The 26,012-nt window shown below is 35.0% G+C and overlaps 1 long non-coding RNA gene across 1 annotated transcript in view; it reads right to left on the minus strand.

Annotated features, from left to right (window-relative positions):
* Positions 1-26,012, minus strand: part of LOC115292606 — a 104,259-nt gene that overhangs the window by 18,943 nt on the left and 59,304 nt on the right. The window contains exon 5 of the long non-coding RNA XR_003909056.1: positions 11,322-11,355. This is a non-coding gene — a long non-coding RNA (uncharacterized LOC115292606). The remainder of the gene's footprint in view (positions 1-11,321; positions 11,356-26,012) is intronic.

Genomic DNA, 26,012 nt, shown 5'->3' on the forward strand with positions numbered 1-26,012 from the left:
AACAGGACACCTGTTACTCATTGTTGACTCTTATGGCCTTCAGGGCAGATGTTGATTTTTGTCCACTTTTTCATTCACCATGCCATTGTTATTTTAGAAATGTTTAATTAATAATAGTCCTCAAAAACAGAACATTAAAAAAAAGCCAAGCTATAATCTTTCAAGGTATGCAGCTATCTCTTTGCCTCTCCAACTTGCTTACTACAATATATTTTTTTCTCACTCTTCAGATTTGTACTTAAAAGATAGATTCTCTGTGGAGCTACAGTATTTTTCTCTGTATCTTAGCTTCCTCTTTCCTCAGCCTTCACTTTTCTGAGTTTATGACCTTATGCTATGACATTGTTAAATTAACATGTGATAATTGGAGTACAAGATACTGGATGGTGAAGCATCCTTCAACAAAAGACCACAAGAGAAATTGAAAAAGAGAAGTCCATTACTCACAGGCCTTAGAGAAGGAGAGGGAGAAGGTAGAGGGAGTACCACATGATGCCTTGTGAAGAGGTCAAGGCAAGGTGCAGACAGAGAGTGACAGGACTCGGGGTACTTCCTTTATTAGGGTCTGTGTATAGAGTGCTCTGTGGTTCCCAGGCTAGGTCCAAATTGGTCACCTCATACCAAAAGAGCAGAGTTTTGGTAAGTCCCACAGGGGTTTTATCCAAGGACTGCAGAAGGCACAAGAGGTCCTGGGAGACAGGAGAGACTGTTGATCACAAGGCTGTTGGGGAGTCACAGCAGGAACCTGCATTGTCCTGTGGTACTGTGGCTGCCATCCAGGATGTGCACTTGCATGATGGGATTCTGTCAGTTTAAGGTCCCCACAGGCTGCTTGGCTGCATAAAATGGATGCTGAAGCAGCTGTACCATGGCATAGCTTAGCTTGACTCTTGACATCTTGTATTTTTACTGCAACTGCATTTTAGATATTTGTTTGGGTCCTCTGCAATCCCAACAAGTCAGTAAGCTTCCTGAGAGCTGCTACCATGTCTGTTTCATATGTGGGAGACTCATTTCTATCACAGTGCATGTCTATAAATATCTGGCAAATAAATGAAAGAATGAATACATGAATGAATGAATGAAATCCAGAGCCAAAGAATATTCTTTATTTCATAAGCAAAAAATATATTTTGCAACTCTAATAAGAGGCTTATGTAATTTTTAGGACTTTTATTTTTGAAAGTATAAAAATATGTTTAGATGTGTGTTTTTATAAAATGAATAATGTATGAGCGGCCTGTGTAAACTAGAACAGATATTCGCAATGATTGAGTTATTTAATTCTTTAAGCATATCTTTGTTCTTGTTACATTTAAAAACTGAAATAATGGCAGAATTGGATATCAACTTTTTTGAATATTGCATATACCACATTTTCGTAGTTTCAAGGAATATAAAATGTTAGTATTTTTAATGTAGAGAAAGCTATACTATATATTTCTACAAATATATATGTCCTATATATTTCCCCATCCATGATGTTAAGCTGCTAGGCTTTAAGAATAAAGTTATTTAAATCAGAAGATCTGGGTTCTGCTCTGGGTCATCCTGAGATCATTGCTTAATGCTAAAATGACCATAATAAGAAAATACAAGAGACGCAGAAGGGTTGGAAGAAAGAAAGACAAAAGCATTGAATGGAAATATTCAACATTATTGTTTTCTGAGCTGTTTCCTTTTATTCATCTTTATTTGGTAGATTTCTCTTAAGTGGTGTGCTTGCTTTCATTTTTCATTCATTCAACAAATATTTATTGAGCCCTACTATGTACTTAAATCTAATGTGCTAAGTATAAAAAATGAGAACACATGGTCTACTGCTGGAGACAGATGCTAAAAGAAATCTGCCTAACTGTAGGTGTATGCCTTTAATACATACATAAGATGTATTATAAAACATAATTGGTCTTATAGATCATTTATATATTAACTTTATTTCCCCCTACTATCATAATAACTATATTCTATTACCTGCACTAAAATTGGAGTTTCCAAGGATTGATACATTTTATGTTTTAGAAAGTAAGCAAGATTTTGTTTTATAGTTAATTTGAAATCTGCGAAATGTGTATTAAATTTCCTGAACATTGATCTATATCTTTTCCTAAAGTTAATTCTTACAATATTGAATGAGATTGCAAATAATATCTTGTCAAGCCTTGTTTATTTATTTGTTTTAAAACCTTACTAAATCATAAAATTGAAGTATTCTTTTGCTGCAAATGTATCTTTATATTTAGTCCTGTCAGCACTATAAAGCATAGCTTTTGCTGGAAACCACAATGCTAGAAATTCATATATTTCAATTATGTCCCCCTAGAGGCCAGTAATTATTGGAAAAACAGTTAACTGGTTTTATGGTCAACCTTTGTCTAGAAGTTCATCACTACAACCCACAATCTTTCACCCTACCTCTAAACTGTGAATGCAAAGTAGAAATGGTAACTCCACAATAAAATACACTTATCGGAAATCCATTATTTACTTATAAAAATGCGCCAGAAGGCATTTTGCTAAAAACATTTTCCTTTTCACTTAAAAAAGATTTTGGTTTATAGAGTAAGCATTGTTAAAAGTATTCTTTTCACTATAAGAAAATATGTTTTCTTTTTCTTTTATTTATTTTTGCCTCTTTCTTCCTCTCTCCCCCACCAATATATTTTTTTCTTTGGGGGACTTAGAGAATTTTCTTACAACTCTCAGTACTTTTGACTCTGCTTGTGATTCAGTGATGATTTCTGTCTTGCTCTTCAGTCTTGACCCTGCTCTACTAAGATCATAACATTCCCTATCAGAAATTTGCTTATTACCTTGTTCATTATGTTGAGGTGTTTTCAGTTCCTAATAAACAGATTGGACTCTGCAAATGGATCCTGACTATAACACCAGAGTAACTGTCTTTTTGAACACAAATAAGCAAAACAATTACCAGGCTTCCTGATTGCTCTCAATAAAGCTGAATTCTAGGAGGTAGTAATAACAATTACTCTAGAAACCGAGTCTGAAAGCAATATGGGAGTCCTCTCTCTCCTTTTGTGATAACTCTCTGTTCTAATAGTTGTAGTTTATTAAAACAAAATCATTCTGCATATCTATGGCGGCTTAAGTTTATATACCCCTAGTTTTATGACTATCGTGAGATTAAGGCATGAAACAATAAAACAATGAAAAGAACAAAGATATTTGATGTATTTTGAGTCTTATTTTGAGTGTTCATATTTATGTTTAAACATTATAAATGTGTTAATTTTTTTGAAGAATATATGTATTTCTAAACACTTCCATTAGTATAATCTTAGGAGTTTTATAACCTGGTATTTTACTTATATCCATAGCCTGTGTGTATAAAACAAATATTTGAAAACCCTCAAAGTTTGTCTTCAGTAAACATTTAAAAAAATGATTAAATGTGGAAAAATCTAAGCATATATGGAAATATTGTTAATTTGGTTAACATATTTATACATATGATTTAATGAAACCATCTGAATGCTCTTAGTGGATTTCCTTTGCGATTCCAATGAAAGTTAAGGGAGCCTATAGGTAAACAATGTAGTGTGTGTTTTCTGGGCATGCAGATGTAGATGGGAGGAGAGTTAAAATGAGAGGTAAGACACTGAAAGAGAACAAAAAATAGGAGAAGATGCTGAAAGAGAATAATCTGGCAAGTAGAGAGAGATCAGCATCTGTCCTGGAGGCCATAAGATTCCTATACAATGAGTAACAGGTGTCCTGTTACTATATGTTTTGGGTTCAGTGTCCAGTTTACTGGAAGTTTTTTCTTAATTCATGATTGCTCAGGGAAAGTATAGGGTGCCAGGGAACTCCTTTTCATTGGTGCAGTATCTAAACATCATTGAAAGACTATTATGCTTTTCTCCTGAAAATAATGATGAGTAAATAATTGTGATCTTATTCTGCTTTTCAACTTAAAACCCTCAATCCTGGGCTACTGCATAATTTTTTTTCAAGCTATTTCTTAATGGAAACTCAGAGGAATACAATGTTAGTTGGTATAACTTTTCCATTGTTTGGTATTGAATGATCAGTTTGAGGGAATTTTCCTACCAGAGAGAAAGGTGTACTCTGTTTGAGTCTTACTTCTATGGGGCTTTTATAAGCCCAGCAGAAGAGCTCTAAAATCTAGTCTCACTCGTAAAAGGACCTTGAACAATATACCATTTTCTGGCATTCATACAATTATTTCTAATACTTTGTGAACAATGGCTAGGAGAGAAGAATGAGTGATGTCTCCTAAGTTCATGGGGATCTATATGAAGAAAAACAGATGGAGCTAGGTAAAGATTTCATGGAAAATACAACATGGTTGATACTTAAAACTTGAGGAGAATTAATTAATTTATTTGACAAATATTTACTGATCATCTACAATCTGCCAATATTGTAACAGAAATGAGGAAATGCCACCTTTCCCCAAAGCAAGACATGATTCCTGGTTTTTCAGAGCTCTTTTCAGAGACTAAATCACCCAGAAATAATGTTATTTTAAGTATTGTAAATGAGAGTATGTGCTGTCAGTGGAAACTGGGAAGAAAAAGTGGTATATTGTGACTGGGAGATCCAGAGAAAGCTACAATGAGAAAGTTACCAAAGGTGATTTTTAGAGAATGAGTAATAATTTTACAAATAGTTGAGGAACTATTTGGCAGAAAAAAGAAAGAGCACATGCATGAAGAGTGGAGATTGGCACATAGTTTGATGTGGCTGAAGCTGATACTGGAAAGATAAATTGAAGCAGATTGTAAAGTCTTCTCATACTATGATGAGGACTCTGGATTTTATCCTGAAGTTTCTGGGGGAATCATTGGAGGTTTATAAGTAGGGGAGAACAGGGTTGAGTTTTTAGAAAAATAACAGCTTTTAATGGGACAGTGCACAGGAGATAGGGACTGGAGTTGACCAACCAGCTAGGAAATGATCAATTCTTGACATTCCTGATTTCTTCCAATAGATTTTTAATATTCCTTAGGGAAAGAACCCAATTTTATTGACTTTTTTTAAGTCCCTGAATAATGCTTGCTATATAAAGGTACTTATTCTTTGATGGTTGATGGGGGAAGAAGGGCAGAAAGAAAAAAAGGAAGAAAGCTTTAGTAAGTGATAAAGATGTTTGAGTGAGTAATGGTGAGGACTGAAATGACATATCAGCTGTAGTATGGCCAGAAAAGACAGATTGGATATGGATTGGCACCATAATTTAGCAACAGATTTCATTTATGTACATATGGCCAATGAATATCTTTTACTTATTTTCCTAAAAGGCCCTGGCACATGATCTCTGAGGTTTATGATGAGTCTAATGTACAAAGCTGATTTTGCATAGCTGATCATAATAGTTGTTGTGTATTCTTCCTTATGGTCCTGAACTGCTCACTTCCTAGCATACTGATGATGTTATAGTTGAGTGAAAAGGAAAAGATTCCTAAGGGCCTAGAAGCATATTTTGACTCTATTTTCTGATTTAATATCTATGAAGAAATGCCCAGTAATCTTATTCCCATAAGGGAAAGAGAGGTACTTACTAGTTTGGGGGTGATCAAATACAATATACCCATTTTAACATGGAAGAATATTCTGTGAATACTGGTTACCCAGACTTCTGTGCCTGCTCAGAGTGAAGGACAATAGAGCAATACAAATTTTCCTAGATCTCAAGGGTCTGTGGATACAAACAAATGAAGTTGTATTAACTATACAAACTTAAACGTGCCGGTTCATACAGTTACCGTTTTCTTTGACCTTTGTCGGGGTTATTTATATGAATCCCTAGGGATACATTGCACATGCCATAGGTCAAGTATTAGAAAATAAAGCTGCCAGAAGACATTTTTCCTAAAGCCATTTCACTTAAAGTTTAATTCACCATGTTGTCAAATTTACCAGTTTATGATTAACAATTATATCTAAATCTTATATAGCACTATGTGTGAGGTAGAGTTTACATAGAGAGCCTGGTTGGCTCAGTCAGTTGAGCATCAACTCCTGATTTCATCTCAGGTCATGATCTCATGGTGGTAAGATTGAACTCTGCCTTGGGCTCTGTGCTGGCAGTGCAAAGCCTGTTTGGATTTTCTCTCTCTTTCTATCTCTATGCCTCCCCACACTCTCTCTCACTCTCTTGCTCTCTCAGATTAAATAAACATTAAAAAAGAAGCAATTTACATAAACTAACTCATTTTATCTTCACACTATTTGTAGTACCTTTGCACAGATGAAGAGCTTAAGTAATGGGTTCAAGACACTCAGCTATGCTGTATCTAGCCTCTAACAAGACTGTTTAATAATTATTCACGTAAGTAAATGAAAAAATAATGTTTTATTCAGCAATTTTTGCATTAATACTAATCTGTTTGCTTATATTTTAGAATTTTTAGGGGATTATTGCTAATTTCTCAAATAGTATGTTAACATTTGGAAGAAAACTATTTTTTTTAAATCAGTACCAGAAGTTGAATATTTCTATTAAATAGGATGGCTATATAACTTATCTTTCAAGCTGAGAACACTTTTGAAAGTAAAAAGGGACACTATTAGTAATTCCCCAAATAAAACAAATTTGAACTTGGACCCTACCAGTGTAACTGGGGTGTTTGGTCCCCATGTTATTAAACTGTTTAAACTTTTTATTGCTTTTATTAATTATTATTATTTTTTTTGTAAACTTTTTTTTTGGTAGACTTTTTAACTAAGGCTCTTACCTATCATCAACAGAATTTTTTAATGTTTACTTATTTTGAGAGAAAGAGAAAAAACATGAATGGATGAAGGGCAAAGAGGGAGACAGAGAGAATTCCAAGGAGGTTCCACACACAGCATGGAGCTGGACACAGGGCTTGATCTCACGACCATGAGATCATGACCTGAGCTGAAATCAAGAGTCATTGGATGCCTAACCAACTGAGACACTAAGGTGCCTGTCACCAACAGAATGTTTAAAGTTTGGTAATATTCCTTTGGAAAACTAATAATTTGGCCAAACTCTTTTGAGCAAATTGATTTTCTTCTCTTCAAGGGCTCAAATCAAGTGCATAGGGCTGGTCTAGACACTTCCATTACACTTCAGTAAATAAAATTCCCATCTAATGAAACTAGGATTTGGCTGTCCAAAAGACATCATGACTTTGCCTCTTCAAGAATCACATAAACAGAGATCAACCTCCAAATACTGTGAAAGTATAAAAATAAGATGTAAAATAAACCCTGGATTGAATTCCTGTACTTCATCTCTCCTCATTAATTAGATGAATCTCAAAAAGCCAAAGCAATTTTTTGGTTGATGCTATTTGGCACGAGTAACAACACAAATCAAAAATTCTCTGCAAACATTTCAAGAGACACTAAATATTCAGAGGGTAAAATTGTTTTCTTAGATTGTGTGGTGTTGGGCATTTTTATATTGAAAATGTAAAATGCATTCAGTGTTTAGGAAGGTTGTTTAATGTTATTAAGTGCTCTAACACAGAGGCAAAATCATATACACAACTGAATATACCACTATGCAAAATATTCCCTTTTTCACCATTAAATGTGGACACAGGTGGAGAGAACTTTATAACTGCTGAGAGAAAGCTGCAGTAATTAATTACTCTCACAAACAGAAATACAGATCCAAATGAAATCTGATCATCTTTTAATGTAAACTGGGCTTTGAAAGCTCATTTGTGGACATTCTCTTTAGCCTCATTATCTAAAAATGTGATTTAATCTATTTTATTTTGAACTTGAAGTATATAATCTATATACAGAATCCATGAAAAAAAAATCTTAATGTCTAAGGTAAAATCATTACTGTTTACTACCATTCTCAGTAAGAATTTAAAATTTACTGTTTAAACAAAGTACCTTTATTGTTGACAATAAATGGTAATCTAAAATATGTGAGGCAGAAAGCAATGGTAGTATTTCTTTGTTATAGCATACTCCATTCTTCTTTTATGTGCCTTCTTAAGATGTGCATGTATGAACTCTTCCTAAGGAGCAGGTTCTGAATGGCTTGTGAGAATGATGGAGATTGAGCCTTAATATAGCTTCAAAAATTTGATGCAAGAATTGAATATTATTGCTTATGATAATTATAACCATATCTTACATGTTAAAAACTAATATGGTGGCTTCTTTCTCTTTGAAATAGAAATAATTTGCTTCCTCTAGATAAAATTTATGTATGAATAGTTTTATCAGGTATTATTTATATTTATATTATTTTGTAATGAGGTAATTCACATTATTTTTATCATCCAGAACAGAATTTATCAATGTTGATCTTTTCATTATTCACTGATTTATTTTTCTGGTAATGTCTGTTGTAATTTCTACTCTACCACTTTCTCAATATCTCAAAAGACTTGTTTTCTCAGTTTTACTTTGCAGTTATTTTCTGAGATTTAGAATCCATTTCCGCATAGGAAACAATCAACAGAATTCAAAATGTCAGTCTTAACTATAGAGAACAAACTGAGGGTTACAGGAAGAAATGTGGACAGGTTAATGGGTATGGGACACCCGAGTGGCTTAATTTGTTAGGCATTCAACTCTTGATTTCAGCTCAGGTCATGATCTCATGGTTGTGAAATCAAACTCTGGAGTTGGGCTCTTTGCTGGGCATAGAGTCAGCTAAAGATTCTCTCTTTCCCTATCTCCCTGTCCCTACCCCACTAACACTCTATTAATAAATAAATAAATAAAATATTTTAAAAATGGCTGTTGGGTGTTAAGGGGGCCACTTGTGATGAGCCATGGGTATTATATGTAAATGATGAATCTCTGAGTTTTACTCCTAAAACCAATATTGCACTGTACACTAACTAGAAGTTACATAAAAACTTGAATCCTAAAAAAACAAAGAATTCAAACTGTCAAAAAATGGTGAAGATGAAGTGTTGATATTAGGTCATCTCTTCCACAAGGATGAAACCAGTCTGTCTTACCATTAGTACAGAATTTAAGCAAATTGCTAAATAAAGTGAAAATCATTTGAAAGAAATATTACTTATGAAATATGGAAATTGCCTGCCCAGTCTGGGAAAAATTACTTTTCTACACAAATGAATACAATAAAAAACAAAATGGGTAAGCCTGATCCTCCTTAGGCCTATGTTCTCTGTGGGACATACGTGTGATAAACAAATGTTTACAACTGTGGAATGTTGAAGGTTGAGATGTTCAGGCTTCTTAACCTCAACACTATTGACTTTTTGGGCCCCCAAAGATGTGTTGGGGTGAGGGACTATTCTACACACTACAGGATATCTAGAACATCCTTGATATCCGCTTACGAGACGCAAATAGGAGCACATCCTTCGGTTTTGACAACTAAAAATGCCACCACACTTTGTCAATTATCCCCTGGAGGATGGTAGGGGAGGGGCAAAATTGTCCCCAATAAAAGCAACTGGGCTAGATGAAGAGAGAAAAACTGATCTTTTATATAATTAGCTAGAGGTCATTGATGTCCTTGATAAACAGAATTTGAACTGGAGAGCTGTAAATGAGTATTAGAATGATATGAATGGAGACAGCTCTCCAGGAAGCATTTTCTTTGAAAGGGACAAAATAAATAGTGCAAAAGCTGGAGGTGGAGGTGGCATCAAATTAGACTGTTTGGTTATTTTTATTTCTTGATTGTTTTCTACCTTTAAAAACAGGAGAGGGGCACCTTGGTGGCTCAGCTGGTAAAGCATATGACTTTGGCTCAGGTCATGATCTCACAGTTCCTGGTTCTGTGCTGACAGCTCAGAGCCTGGAGCCTGCTTCAGACTCTGTGTCTTCCTCTCTCTCTGCCCCTGCCCACTCATGCTCTGTCTCTTTCTGTCTCTCAAAAGTAAATTAAACCTTAAAAAATTATTTAAAAATTTTTTTTTAATGTTTAAATTTTTTTGAGACAGAGAGAGACAGAGCATGAGCGGGCAGGGGCAGAGAGAGAGGAAGACACAGAATCGGAAACAGGCTCCAGCCTCTGAGCTGTCAGCACAGAGTCCAATACGGGGCTCGAACCCACAAATGTGAGATCATGACCTGAGCTGAAGTCAGAGGCTTAACTGACTGAGCCATCCAGGTGCCCCATAAACCTTAAAAAAAATTAAAAACAGATGTGTGTCTTCTGAGTGGCTCAGTTAGTTGAATGTCTGCCTCTTGATTTTGGCTCAGGTCATGATCCTTGGGTTGTGGGATCCAGTCCCAAGTTGAGCTACACATTGAGCATGGAGTCTGCTTAATATTCTCTCTTCCTTTGCCCCTCCCCTGCTAGAGGATGCTCTCTCAATAGATAGATAGATAGATAGATAGATAGATAGATAGATAGATAGCAGGAGATGCTACCATGTTTGTAACCTGTTGAGTGAAATATGATGTGAGGAAAGCCTGGGCAGAATAGGGACATAAATGAAGTACCAGTCCCTAAAGTGGTAGCTAGGAGAGGATTCCACCTGTTAGTGAAGGAGCTGAAGAGTAAGACTCTTCTTAAATTATAGAAAAGCAAAGAGAAATTTTGCACTAAGATTCAAGAACCAGGAGCATTAGTGATGTATTTTGTTATTCAAGTAAGTAGCAAGGTCATCTACTGAAAAAGACAAAGGTAGCCATTGCAGGTAGTAAAAACAGAGTTCGGCTTCAGATGACTTTGTGTTCACTGCATCAAAAATGGATAGGGTCCAGATATTCTATGCCAAGCCCTCTGACATTGATCTTGAAATAATGCCTTAAATAAAACACACTCTTAATTGTAAGTTGTATTGCTAGAATGATATACTTTATGTAAAACTAAGTACAATTCGTATTTTTAATTTTTTTATACCAAAATATTTTTATAACTTATATACTGGTAGCCTATACAACACTGTATTCCAAATAATAGCAATAGTATAAGGAAAATTATTGGTAAGGAACAACTTTATCATTAAATCAATATATTCTTTGACATGAAGTCAATTTGCTTAGAGTTTTATATGGCCTTATTGATTTGAATCATAAAAGATATAAAAGAGGATACATTTGTACAAGTTCAATAACACAAAAAGGAGAAAATGTCTTCAATGAGAAAAACCTCAAATTCAGTGTTTTGATGAATGCAGGAATTTGCAAACAACGTAAATTATTTCCTTTTCTATCACAAACTTGGAAGAAATCTGTAGTCTGTCTGCCATGTTATCTTACCCACTTCTCTGACCTACATATTTCTCTGTGAGAAATGTGCCAGTGGAAAGTAGTGACTCATACCTGAGAAAACTAAACATAAATTGAGGAAATGTTCACTTTGACCTTTATTTTAAAAGCTTGACCAATGTTTTGAATTTTCTTACCCTGATTTCATCTTTAGTTGGTTTATTTTCTGACCTGAAAGAGTAAAACATACTTACATTTATAAAAAGCTTTGACTTTCATGACTAATGGATGTTAATTGCTATGACAATGACATTTTGTATCTTACCCATATTTCTAGGTTATCTTTTATAGGAAAATCTTTGAGGACTAAATTACCAGGGCTTTTAGAAAAACTAAAATATAGCGCTTTTGAAAACTATCAAATTATTGCTAACATAAAGCTTAATATAAATCACATGCAATTATAATACTGTGTTTTAAAAATTTCCTTGAAATATATTTTACTTTAATAATTTGAATTTTAAAGAAAGGTAATTAGTATCTACATGAACAGAAAGGATTACTCTGTTTTGTATATTTTATGGCATCTTTATTGTATCAATATTCTTGCCTTATCTTATCCTGGTCATCCTTTGAACTGTTGAAAAACCAGTGACTTCCTTCTGATAGTATTTTATAAATGCTCTAGTGTTTATTATAATCCTCTCTAGCTGGTTCTTAGCCTCTTAGACTGATCTGTCTGTAGGATATTCCTAATCTCTTTACTTTGGTGGAGACTCAGTTTATAGGCTGAAACATTTAAGGATATATCTGAATGCACTTTGGTCTCTGCCACAAATACCTTGTTTATCTACGTTTTCCAAATGTGTTTATTTCAATCCAGGGATTTTTTTTTTAGTTAAAAAGAGAAGGAAAAATAAATTAAGCATATTCATCTTGATGAAAGCAGAAAATGGAACTTCTAAACTTTTTAATTTTATGTGCTCAGATTTTAAATATTTATGTGTCTAATATTTATTTTATTAAAGCGTCCAGATGAACTCTACATGTCTTTGATCATAAGTAAAGACTCCTTTGCCAGTAAATGTGGCTGATATTTACTATAATAGAACTGAGCAGGAATCATATTTGTATTTATTTATAAGAGTATAACTTTTTAGGGATGCCTGTGTCACTCAGTCAGTTAGATGTCTGACTTCAGCTCAGGTCATGATCTCAAGGTTTGTTAGTGCAAGCACTGTGTTGGGCTCTGTGCTGACAGCTCAGAGCCTGGAGCCTGTTTCAGATTCTGTCTCCTCTCTCTGCCCCTCCCCCAAGTCTCCCTTTGTCTCTCTCTGTCTCAAAAATAAATAAACATTTTTAAAAGTTTGGTTTTTTTTAGGGACGCCTGGGTGGCTCAGTCGTTAAGCTCTGGCTTCGGCTCAAGTCATGATCTCACGGTTCGTGGGTTTGAGCCCCATGTCGGGCTCTGTGCTGACTCCCCTGCCCGCACTGTCTTTCTCTCTCTCTCTCTCTCAATCAAAAATAAATTAAAAAAACATTAAATTTTTTAAATAAAAAAGTTTGTTTTTTAAATAAGAGTATAACCTTTTATTCCAAGTTTTTTAACTTAATTTTAATTTATAGCATGACTGCTCAGTCATCAAGATTAAATTACTTTATTTTTTTAATTTTTAAATTTTATTTAAATCCAAGTAGGTTAATGCACAGTGAAATAATGGCTTCAGGAGTAGAATTTAATGATTCATCATTTACATATAAATCCAAGAGCTCATCCCAACAAGTGCCCTCTTACTGCTCCTCACCCATGTAGCCCATCCACCTGTCCAACACCACCCCCAGCAACCCTCAGTTTGTTCTCTGTACTTAAGAGTCTCTTATGGTTTGCCTCCCTCTCTGTTTTTATCTTAGAAAAAGTGATTTCTGGAGGAAGGGGTAGGGGACTTAAGGCTCCAGGTTGGAATGACATCATGTTTTACATTCTTTTTCTGAATATTCAAGTTTCATTCTTTTTAAGGGCACTGAGCGGTGAATATTAGCAAATGATAAACTACTTTTATTTGCACTCTACTATAGGAAATCCTGCATCAGGTACTATCTGAAGGGCACTCTTTGATGTCACTAAGTGGCTTCCAGGAGCAAGTAGGGAAACAGAACCTAGGTCATGTATAAGGCCAAGCAATTTTTCACCTCAAATTTAAAACGCAAGTCTTGGACCAATCACTTTGTCTTGGGCCAAGAATTTTGCTAATTACTTTAGGCCTAAGCTCTGCTAAACCTAACTCTGGAACACAATGGCACCTTAAGGCAATAGTGTCCTAGGGAGAATAATGGAATAAAAATTGAGTACCTGTAATTCACAGAGGAGAGAATAGATCAGGTCAACTAAGCATATCAAGTAAATTTTGCCTGTGGTATCTGAACTGCTCTGGATACTTTTGTTTGTTTTTGTTATTGTTCTTTTTAGTTTTCCCATGACAAATGAAACTACATTATACCTTCTGAGAAATCAGGTAAACATGAAATAAATAAAAGAATGAAGTGGTGAACAGAGAAGAATTAGATTATATTTTTCAAGAAATATTACATCCTTTCTGAGATTTTTATTCTCTTTTATGACCCATTGTTTGTCTTATGCTGTGAAGTTCTAGTACCTGTACTATTTGACACATAAAAGAAGCTCAATACATTCTGACTTATTAAGTACAAATTATTGGAGAAAGTTTACACTGTACAAGTTGGGTTTTAATGGAATCTTTTAAAATTAAATGGAAATTGGAGATGGAAATAATTGGTTGTCCTACTTTTTTTCTAAAAGAAGCGTAATTATTTAGTTTGCATGGAATTTTGCTGTGAAAACAATGCATATGTTCATTCTGGCCTAATCAAAGGGTGCTATTTTTACCCCTTGAAAGTATTCAGCTGCATACATGATTTATTGTGTACTTACTTTTAGCTTTCCCTGCCAGAAGACAAGGGATTCAGATCAATGACATTTTCTATTTCTATGAATGTTCTCTGAAAAGGCCCCCTGCCTTTCAAATTATATTAGAAATCAAAAGTGCACATGACTTTGAAAAGATTTATCTTTTCTTAAACATATCTGAGGAATAATCTTTTTGCTATTAGTCTTATTTGGGTTCTAATAAGGTAAAGGTGAGCTGTGTTTTGAGGAGAAATATGTATCTACCATTCCAATCTCTTTTTGACAATAATTTCTCTCTTTCTCTCTAAATCTATACAAACATAGATTTTACTATATGGATATATGTGTATATATATACATATATATATACATATATATATGTATATATATATAGACTGGTCAATAAACAGATATAGGTAGGTATAATATAAAATAAGTCACTGGATATTCTAGTTTTTGTTATGCTTATATTTCTGTCCGTATCTGAATCTGTATTTGTATCTGTCTGTATCTCTACCTCCTTAGAGTACTGTACTTTAGGTACAGTGACTAATTTTATCCCAGGTTCTTCAATTTCGACGTATGCTTTACAGCACAACAGCCTTTCATTTATTTACTATATATGAACTGCTAAAAAATATTATAATAAGATTCAAGGACAACTTTGTATTCTATAGCCTCCTAGAATTAAATTGTTTTGGATCATTTCATGTTTTTCTTTATTAGTGGAAGGTGGGAAAACAATGCATGTGTGTGTGGCGGGTGTTTCTTCTGAGCTGTTAAAAATATTACATGGCAATAAAAATCAAAGTGGCCCATTTTAAGTTAGAGTATTTCTTATTTCTATTCTTGATTATAATTTTTCTTTGTGTGCTAGAACAACCACATTGAGTGTATCACTTTACATCTCCATGTTGGTTCTTTTTTATATGAGGACAGCTATTACCTGCATTGAGTGTCTTCTCCACATTTTCTGCAAACTTCCCCACCGTCTCTGAGGAACTGTCCTCAAAATACACTCAAATCTATGTCAGGTTCTTCTTAAACTATGTCTGTTTGTTTTTATCTAGGAATATATGTAAAAACAAACAGCACCTGCTCAGTTTATCTGAACAACAAAATGACTCTACAGAACAATGTAAGCAATAATTCCGTATCATAGCCATCAGTAACTCTAAGGGAATTTATATCAATTATTTTAAAGTTTATATACTTATTTTGAGAGAGACAGAGAAAGCATGAGTGGGGGAGGGGAAAGAGAGAGAGAGAGAGAGAAAGAAAGAGAATCCAAAGTAGGAACTGCACTGCCAGCACAGAGCCCCACACGATGCTTGAACTCATGAACCATGAGATCATGACCTAAACATAAATCAAGAGCTGAACACTTAACCAACTGACATTTACATCTTTTGTAGAATGTTATCTACCTACCTATCTATCTATCTATCTATCTATCTATGACTTACTGGCATCTCTATCTTTCTTTTGTAGAATTTTAAAAATGTGTTTTTAATCATAATGTACTAAGGCTTGGGTTTGGCCAAGGAAAATGGAGGGAATTTGTGAAAATAACTTAGAGAAATCTACTTTTACACCTTGACATGAATAGGTAAATAAAACTGCATTTGAATCAGGGTTGATTACATTCGAAAATTAAAATATAGTTAATTTTAAATAAAAAGAATCACAGACTTTATTTCTTTGAATACTGTGCTTTATAGCTGATCTTTGCTATTATAATTTTACTATCAAGGAGCTTTTCTAAAACATGAATAAAATATAGCAAATTTTTAAGCATGCTAGAAAAATGTAATTTCAGTCCTTGTCAATATCCTGTACAAAGAGCTTGTAAATGTGCATTAAAAAAATAGTTGAATACAGACAACCTGGGTAGTTCAGTAGGTTAAGTGTTCAACTTCGGCTCAGGTCATCATCTCACAGTTTGTGAATTCAAGCCCTGCATCAGGCTCTGCTAACAGTTTGGAGCCTGGAGCCTGGACCCTGCTTTGAATTCTGTGTCTCCTTCTCTCTCTCTGCCCTCCCCCAATCACGGTCTCTCTCTCTCTCTCTCTAAGAAAAAAAAACATTAAAAAATTAACAAAAAAAGTAGTTGAATTCAAACAACTGGAATCCTGAAATATCTTTAGATCTAGTTTGAATAAATTAAATGTATTTCTCCCATTGAAATGATTTATGGATTCCAGTTCAACCCAGGTGTTAGTTTAATTTAATATTTGGTTTTTGGAGGGAAGAATGAAAGGAATTCTATAGATTTGAGGATTTGTTTTGTAAACTCCATTCTGTATTCTAACAGGAGGGAATTAATGGTCACAAGAATAAGTCCTACTCTCTATCTACACAGACTACTGAGGGGCTGTCAAATAGCATTTTGTTTTGCTACTTACCCCAAATTATTTTTTCTGAATCCAGGCAATACCTTTCAACCCATAGAAATTTAACATGGCAGCATATTTGCTTTAACTTTTAAAAAAATTTTAATATTTATTTATTTTGAAAGAGAGAAAGACAGAACATGAGCAGGGCAGGGGCAGAGAGAGAGGGAGACACAGAATCTGAAGCAGGCTCCTGGCTCTGAGCTGTCAGCCCAGAGCCTGATGCAGGGCTTGAATTCAAGAGCTGTGAGATTATAACCTGAGCTGAAATCCAAAGCTTAACCAACTGAGAAACCCGGGCTCCCATAAAGGATAATTTTAGATACACATATCTGGGGTGCGAGGGTGGCTCAATCAGTTAGGATCTGACTTTTGATTTCTCCTCAGGTCATGATCTCACCATTCATGAAATAAAGCCCATTATCCAGCTCTGTATCTGACAGCAGCATGGGCTTGGGATTCTTTCTCCCTGTCTCTTTGTCCCTGCCCCCCTCTCAAAATAAATGCACACTTAATAAAATAAAATGTGCATATCTTTTAACTCAGCAATTCTAATTTTAGGAGTTTGTTGAGGAGATAATCATAGATATACATATATAAATCTTTTGAGATGTCCATCATATTGTGATTTGTAACACTGGGAAAAAAATAAATCTAAAATTCAACTACATAATGCCAGTTAAATACATTTTGACTTCTATTTCTCACACACACACAAAAATCTATGTACTTTTAAAAATAATATAATTATAGTAGGATATTTAATAAAATATACATTATACTGTATTATTTTTTATTTACTTATTGGAGTATAACTGACATATAATATCATATTCGTTTCAGGTGTACATCGTAGAGATTACATATTACTGTACATTGTGAAATGATTCCCACCTTAAGTCCAGTTACCATCTGTTCACCAAACCAAATAATGACTGTAGGTGAAGGAGATTAAGAGTGACAAACTCCAGCTAAAAAATAAATAATTTATGGAGAAGCAATGTGCAACATAGGGAATATAATCAATAGTATTGTACTGTATTGTTAAATAGACAAATAACAATATACAAAATGTATAGTATGAAACTTTTTTTGTAAAAATTACATTAACATTTGGAGAGATTCAGAGACTGAAAAAATATAAGCTATGTTAATAGATGTAATCTTTAGATGTTTAGATGTTTAGGTTATGTGTGATTATATAGTTTTTTTCTAAATATTCAGCAATCATTATGTATTATTTGAAATAATAATTCTTTACAAGAAAAAAGTGAACCTATTCAGTATGATGCTATACGGGGGGATACATGTCAGCATAAATGTGTCCAAACTCATAGACATACCAGCATGACCCTAATGTAACTATTCGCTGTGATAGTGATGTGCCAATGCAGGTTTATACTTTGTAACAGATGTACCACTCTGGGCGGGGATGTTGATAATCAGAAGGCTGTGCATGTGTGGGGAAGGCGGTATATGGGAAAACTCTGTACCTCCTGCTCAATTTTGCTGTGAATCTAGAACTGCTCTCATAAATAATCTATTTTAAAAGAAAGAAAGAAATAGAAATATTCATTTTTCCCATTTGTTTATATATAGGTATGGTACAATTATACTGTAGAGTCAACCCAACTTATTATAGTTTAAATAGTTGGGACCCCATATGATTATTATTAAATTCAATATGATTTAACAGCTTGCATACTACTAATGGATCACAAAATAAATTCCTTTAAAATTAAATTTGGATAGAATAAGAGAACAAATAGAAAACAGCGTGCTTTTCTTCCTGTTCTTGCCCTCAGTTGTTCATAGGGGATCAGGTACACATACTACCACAAATTCTGACCTGAGTAGAATTGGTCACCTAAAGAAATAGAGAGTGAATATCCCAGGCAGAAGAACCATCATAAGCAAAGACATGGAGATTGAAATAAAAAAATATATATCGTTGGGGGTACAAATATTGAGGGGATAGGCTAACTCATGTGCATGGGAAGATGGTTGGACTTTATCCAATAGACAATACTGAAACATCAGTTGAAGCATGGATGACTGGCAATTCTTTAAAAAAATTTTTTACTATTTTATTATTTAATTTTGAGAGAGAGTGACAGAGCAGGAGTGGGAGAGGAGCTGAGAGGGAGACCCAGAATCAGAAGCAGGCTCCAGGCTCTGAGCTGTCAGCACAGAGCCTGACGCGGGACTCAAACCCACAAACCACAAGATCATGACCTGAGCTGAAGTCAGATGCTCAACCGACAGAGCCATCAGGGCGCCCAGGTGACTTCACAATTCATACATAAGGATTTGGGGAGACAGGTTCAAGAAGACAGCTGTGGAGGTGTGGCGAGGCCTGTTATGTTTGATACCTTTTCCCCCTGGATCAAATGTATGTGTCTAGATATGCTTAAGGATAAGGAAGTATTAGGTAAAGACTGACATTAAAACACACTTAATACTCAGTGTAAAAGAATTAAAATTATGTTACAAAAAGGTGGTCCCCTCAGAGATGCATTTCTACAAGATCTGATAGAATTGCAGTGAAAACAAGTTCTGTGTCACCAAAAAATTTTTATGAAAGCTTAATTAGAAGTTTCTCTACTAAAGGATGTATCAAAGAACTTAATATGCCAATTTGCATTCTGAATATTTAAGAAAATATACTATGAAGGGGCACCTGGGTGTGTCAGTCATGAGTTCAAGCTCCACATCAGGCTCTGTGCTGTCAGTATGGAGGCTGCTTGCAATTCTCTGTCTCCCTCTCTCCCTGTCCTTCCCCCACTCACTCTCTCTGTCTCTCAAAAATAAATAAACATAAAAAATTAGTAAATATTGTAACTCAACTTTTATGCTGTTATATTTATAGAGCCATAATTATAAGCTTATAAGCTTGTTTTATTATTTTTAATATGACTCTGCTCTGCATTTAAAAAGTAACAATCTAATAAAGTGTGACTCCAATAAGGTTATACTTTCAGTTCAGACTATAAATATATACCCACAATAATACACCTTAATTTTCCTCTTATAACGAATAAGCTGTGTGTGTGTGTGTGTGTGTGTGTGTGTGTGTGTGTGTGTGTGTGATTTGGGCAAACTCTGTCAAATGGGTGGTTGGTTGAGCTATTTTTTAAATGATTGCTTTAAAAGAAAAAGAAATTTGAGAGTTAGGTATTTGATAATTTATTTATGGTTTGTGGCAAAGACTGCAGATTACATGTTGGAAAAGTGTCAAAGGAAAGATCTTGTGTCATTGAAAAAGAAAGAACTCTTGAGGCACTTGGATGGCTCAGGTGGTTAAGTGATACACTCTTGACTTGGCTCAGGTCATGCATGATCTCACAGTTTGCAAAGCCTACTTGGGACTCTCTCTCTCTCCCTTTTTCTCTGCCCTTCCCCACTCTAAATAAAAGTAACCTGGAAAGAATGAAAGGAAAGAAGGAAGGAAGGAAGGAAGGAAGGAAGGAAGGAAGGAAGGAAGGAAGGAAGGAAGGAAGGAAGGGAGGAAGGAAAGAAGGAAGGAAGGAAGGAAAGAAGGAAGGAAGGAAGGAAAGAAGGAAGGAAGGGAGGAAGACAGGGAGGGAGGAAGGGAGGAAGGAAGACAGGGAGGGAGGGAGGGATGGAGGGAGGAAGGAAGGAAGGAAGGAAGGAAGGAAGGAAGGAAGGAAGGAAGGATGGAAGGAAGGAAGGAAGGAAGACAGAAAGAAAGAAAACTCTTCAACATCTTCTGTTCTATTATTTCAACTTCCTCTTTCATTAAAATTTCTCATCTCAATGATACGACAGCACCAGCAGGGGCTGCTCTTAGCATTACAGGCAAACTAATTTTCTCTGTAGCTGAATTATTTCAGTTCTTGTTTTGAATTTAACTGAAACACATTTAGCTTCATGAACATTTTGCAGTAAAACTACTTGTCTTTTGTTTTTCCAAACATTTTTTTGCCTTTTCACTTTGTCTTTAAGCTTCCAATGCCCATGTGCATTAATGCAAATAGCACTACTTCTTACAAATCTTTGTACATTTTTTTTGGAATAGATACAATAAAGGAAAGGCAAATTAAGAAATATATGTTCAGAAGGTAAACTTCAGCTTTAATAGAAATATCAGGAAGGAGAAAGAAAAAATGTACTTTCAACAATAGTTGCAATTTCAAATAGGAGCTGACTTTCCTTAAGACAATTCACAGTAATACACAAAGCGATTTAGTTTAGTTATGTTTTGTTTTCTGGGGGTTTTGTTTTGTTTATTTTTTTAAGCAAGGTTCTTCTTTCCATGTCACTGGAAAAACTAGAATATAAGACAAGTTCCTTTAAATGGCATTTGAGGCTATTATACTGCATGTTGGCAAGTTGTAGAAATAACCTGCATAGTAGCGTCTGCACAGAATTGGTGTTATTTGTCCAAGGTCAACTGCACTATATGCATTAAAGCTGTTACAGTGAAGGGGCAGGTGTGTGTGTGTGTGTGTGTGTGTGTGTGTGTGTGTGTGTTTGTGTGTGTGTGTGTGTATGGCAGGGTGCTGGCGGTCTATAACTTACTCACAATTCCTAAACGACACTGTGACTTTCCCAGTCCTGTGGATGTTCTGTGTTTTATTTATGTTCCAGCTTTGCTGGGAAAGCTCCAAATAGTTGAATAAATCACTTGTCTTATGACGTTTAAGTATCAGAACTAAGAAAGTCTGATTACTTTGATAATGCCGCTTCTTTTATTATTTCCAATTAAGAAATACCGCTGATCAGATGTTATTAAGACCTGCCAGGTACCCAAATCACATCTTTGGATAAGACCTCCCTTTTAATAACTCACTCATAGACATCTCAAGGTTATTGCTAATAGCATGTTTGAGATCATCAAATTTGAGACTGTGCACTAATTAGGGAGTTTGGTACTTTGTCATTACATATGTGCATTTGGGTAACAGCTGGTGGCGCTCTTGTGTGATAGGTGGGGAGAGAGGGGAGGAATTACAAAGGATGTTCAAAAATCTTAAAAGCTAATGGAGAAAATATCAAGCATGTGTGTATCCAGTCTGAATTCTATACAACTAATCATCTTTAAATGAAAAAAAAGCAAATGTCATTCAAGTATTCACATTACATACAATCTTTCACCACTATCACTGTACATTATAAACTTTCTATACACTTATTAAATCCACCCAGGAGGTAATTATGTAAATTCTATGATTAGTTAATTTAATTTTCCTTTTCTTGGAAATTTTTTGATAATTGGCCTTTTCATTTTATATTCAGATTATTGATTAAATGAACCCTTCATAAAATAAATTCTAAGAAATAAAAATCTATTTATTTTTCTGCCTAGTGTTTATTCATTCATTTACTGAATATTTATTAAAGAGTTTCCATGGGACAGTTCTAGAAGTACTGATTCAAATAAGAGTCAGTCTTTACCTTGGAGGAGTTTATCAGTCCTTGTCTTATTCTGGAACCAGAAGGTAATGGAAGTATCCACAATGTTATAAGAGACTAGTTAAGGGACAACTACCTCAGAGTGAGTCAGTAATCATGGGCATTTGGGGAGATATAAGTTTATTTTGAAATTTGATCCTGAGTAAAAGGCATGTATAAAGAATGCTAACAATATTCAGATTAAGAGAAAGAATAGGTACATCAGTAAAATTATGTTAGAAAATTAGCAATCCTACCTTGTACCTGTTCTGGCCCTGATTATACCTTCATCTTATCTTCCCTAAGTCCAGAGATCTGCTTTTTTATGACTCTACCTCCACTGCACAATAACTTCTTTGCAATGGACTATGCCTTTAAAAAAACAACTATTTCATTTGTGGGAAAATCATTTTTTCTCTTTGAATTTGCCTTAGATTAGATCTGAAAATCACAAAGCTTGTGGAATATAAAAACTTCCTGATCCAACAACTGTAGCCCTTCCTCTGGTTACATGAGCTTCCTATCCACCTACCCAGTGTTAGGGACAGTATGCAATCTATGGTAAAGTTATTGAAAATGTCTTTCTTTTAAAATATCCTATACAGAGTGCCTGGGTGGCTCAGTCAATTAAGCGTCCAACTTCAGCTCAGGTCATGATCTAACGGTCTGAGCTACTCATGAGGCTCTGTGCTGACAGCTCAAAGACTGTTTCAGATTCTGTGTCTCCCTCTCTCTCTCTCCCTCCCCAGCTCATGCTCTGTCTTTCTCTTTCTCAAAAATAGACATTAAAAAATTAATTAATTAATTAAAAAAATAAAATAACCTATACACAGTATCAATTTTAATGAGTAATATGTGAAATTTTAGTTCTAGTAATAATATAAAGTGTATTTAGTAGTGGTAGGCTTTTTAAAATGTTTATTTATTTTTGAGAGAGAATGTGAGCAGGAGAGGAGCAGAGAGAAAGGGGGACAAAGATCTAAAGTGGACTTGGCACTGACAGCAGAGAGCCCAGTGTGGGGCTTGAACTCACAAACCATGAGATTATGACCTGAGCTGAAGTTGGATGCTTAGCTGACTCAGCCACCCAGGTGCCCCTAGTAGTGGTTGTTGGCTTTATACTCTGAAAATATAAGGTGATTCTTCATGTTCTACAGGCCCAGCTCAAGAAAAAATTTGAATGAAATACATTACTGGGTTATTTTTAGTCTTTGAAATACTTCTGCCTCTAAATTATAAAAGATCTCAGTTACCAATATGAGAAATAATTTAAATCATAGGAAAATAATCATACAAATAATTATCCATAAGAGAATATTTTAAAAATATTTGCAGTGATGAGTTATTTTGTGTTTTGTTCCATTCCTGGATTTGGAAAGTTTTAGCTCCAGACATTCCATTGCAGTAAGAATGAATTTGGAGTGAAAAGATAATACATTTTTTTCAGAAGGCCCTTGAAAATGCAGTTTACTTTTCCCTAGTCATGTATTTGTGTCATTTCAAAATGTTTGTATCATCAAAGGAAAAAAAATGAAGTTTATAGAGTACTGTAATTTCCATGATAATTTCACAAAGTCAGATGATCCATTAGAGTTTAACATAATTTTTTACTTTTAATTACCTACTTTTTAAAATCTGTTTTCTTACTGGATAGTGGCCAAGAGATCTCGATCTATCACCAAAGGTGATGCCAAGTTGTTCCCAAGGAGCTTTACAATCTGCTTTGCTCCCAAGTAGTTCTGTCCACAGGAGGATAAGGTCCTGTCTTCCAAGACCATGTGGTCTTGTTGAATGAGTCATAGATGGTTTTTATAAATTTTCTAATTTAGAACAGGAATGTGGCAGATATATACATTGAAGACATCCAAGTGGAAAATAAGAAAAGTGAAGAAATTATTAGTTAGGAATAGATACGAGCTTTTGATACATAATATGAGGCTAATCACAATGATATCCAGAGACCTTGGAGATTATGGTCGTTAAACCCTCAAGTAATTTCAAATACTGACATTTTTGGAGTGCCTTGGGTTTTGTGACATGTTTAAGGCCATACTTTTTTCTGTGCTATGCACACAGCAGCCTCATAATGGAGGTAGGGTGATTTTCCATATTTCTAGATAAGAAAATGGAGATAAAGAGGGTACATTTAATGCAGCTTCATATAAGAAGTAAATGAAATGGGATTTCATTTTAGGTCTTAGAATTGTAATCCTATGTTCATACCCTCCAAGTTCATAATTATGAGACCCAAAGGCATAGAACTCAAGCTGTTCACTAGAAATTAAGATAGGACCAACTTAGATGGGAAGAAAAGTGTATGCAACTTTAGATCCTTAATCATACTGGTTCTCTTCCATGTTTTAGTAGCCAAGGAAAAAAAGGGATTGGGTTGGTATCTCTACCACCAGCCTAGAGGTAGGTTTGGTGATCCTAGCCTGACTTTAACTTCTGGTAAATGTCACAAAGTTATGAGAATCATTCATCTTGACCTTAAAGCTACAGCACCTCTAATAAATAAAGAGTGGTTCACTTATAGAAAAATAGTTTTGGAGCACCTGGGTGGCTCAGTTGGTTAAGCATCCTACTTCCACTCAGGTCATGATCTCATGGTTCATGAGTTTGAGCCCCTTCTCATGCTTCACACTGATGGTGCAGAGCTTTTGTAGCATTCTTTCTCTCTGCTCCTTTTGTGTGCTCTCTCTTGCTCTTGCTCTCTGTCTCTCAAAATAAATAAATTTAAAAAGAAAAATAGTTAATACTATTTTAAACCAGGTAGCAAGTTGGTTTGTTAACATATAATATTACTGTTTTGTTTTTCCTAAAACAGTAAATAAAAAGAGAGCTTTAATTGTTGGGAGAGAGAAGAAAGAAACATAATAAATGATGATGACATGTACTTACACAAATGAGTTTGTCATAGTCATCCTATGGGAAAGGTGATGAAATCTAAACCATGGAGAGAGTTCACTCAGCAGGGGTGAGGAGTGAGGGTAAGGGCTATGATTTGAGTCACCAGCATCCGACTCTGGAGGAGTTGTCAGCTTTTCCCCTACTAAGATTTCAGGAACAAAAATTCCTGTGGAAGACACGGTTTGTGAAAGGATAACCATAAGATGCCTCTAAGAGAGAACCAGAATTATAAAAGCAGAAAGAATTACAGAAATTCTAATGAAGGTGCACTTTTATTCTTTGCCCATTCCTCCCCATTTCTCACCTACTTTTCTCACCTAATTTATCTCACTCCTCCCTTTTTTCAGTATCATCTAGTCCCAACCACCAGAAAGACTCATCCAACACCACCACCAATGCCTGTTCAGATGGCTGATTAAGCAGTTTCTGTCAAACCAAATTTTATTGTCTTCTATTTACTTCTCTGTTTGCCTCTTGTAAGCTTTCTAAAGGGCATTGTGTGCCCAGCATTTTGAATACTGCCTGGCCAAGATTAATTCTTCAAAAGATGAAAGTTAAAATAACAGATAAAGATATACTGTAAAATTTCACTAAAGGAAGAAAAGAAAAGGAAATGTAAAACATAACTTGATACAAAAGCATGTGCATAGCTTTTGAAATCAGCTGTGGTGAAAGCACCTAAAATTGACATTGACAAAGAAAATTGTATAATTTTGTTTTAAAGGTGGGAAAAAGAATATCCATTTCTGAAGTACTTTAACCTTTAATACCTCTGTTTGAAAGTCATTGTCAGGAATGTCTTCTATTGAACAAAGATGTTGGGAAGAGACCTGCAGGTCTAGATGAACAGGACTTGCCTGTGCTTTGACAGGGCTAAGGAAGCTTGCTGGGAAGGTGAGGGCTATAGCTCCACTTAGCTTCAAAGACATGGTGTGAGGCCTACAAATATACATTCTTAGGTGTTGCCCTTGACCATCATGTCTCTTGTTCATCTTTCCAACTCTCTTCAAGTAAGTACCTTGCCCAGATCTAATACTTTGAGAGATCAAACAACTTCCTTGAGCCTCCAGACAGTCCCTAAGTAGTTGAAACTTTACTACGTAGTTCCTGAGTATTGCACCAATCAACCACCTTTTCATTAGTTGCAATGGTTACCCTACCTTTCTGTGGAGAAAATGAGACATTCATGGTAAAAGCTGATGTAGGCCTTAACATAATATATTAACCACCGTGTTGGCTGGCAG

The sequence above is a fragment of the Suricata suricatta genome, chromosome 5, assembly GCF_006229205.1.
Source record: "Suricata suricatta isolate VVHF042 chromosome 5, meerkat_22Aug2017_6uvM2_HiC, whole genome shotgun sequence".
Lineage (NCBI taxonomy): Eukaryota > Metazoa > Chordata > Mammalia > Carnivora > Herpestidae > Suricata > Suricata suricatta.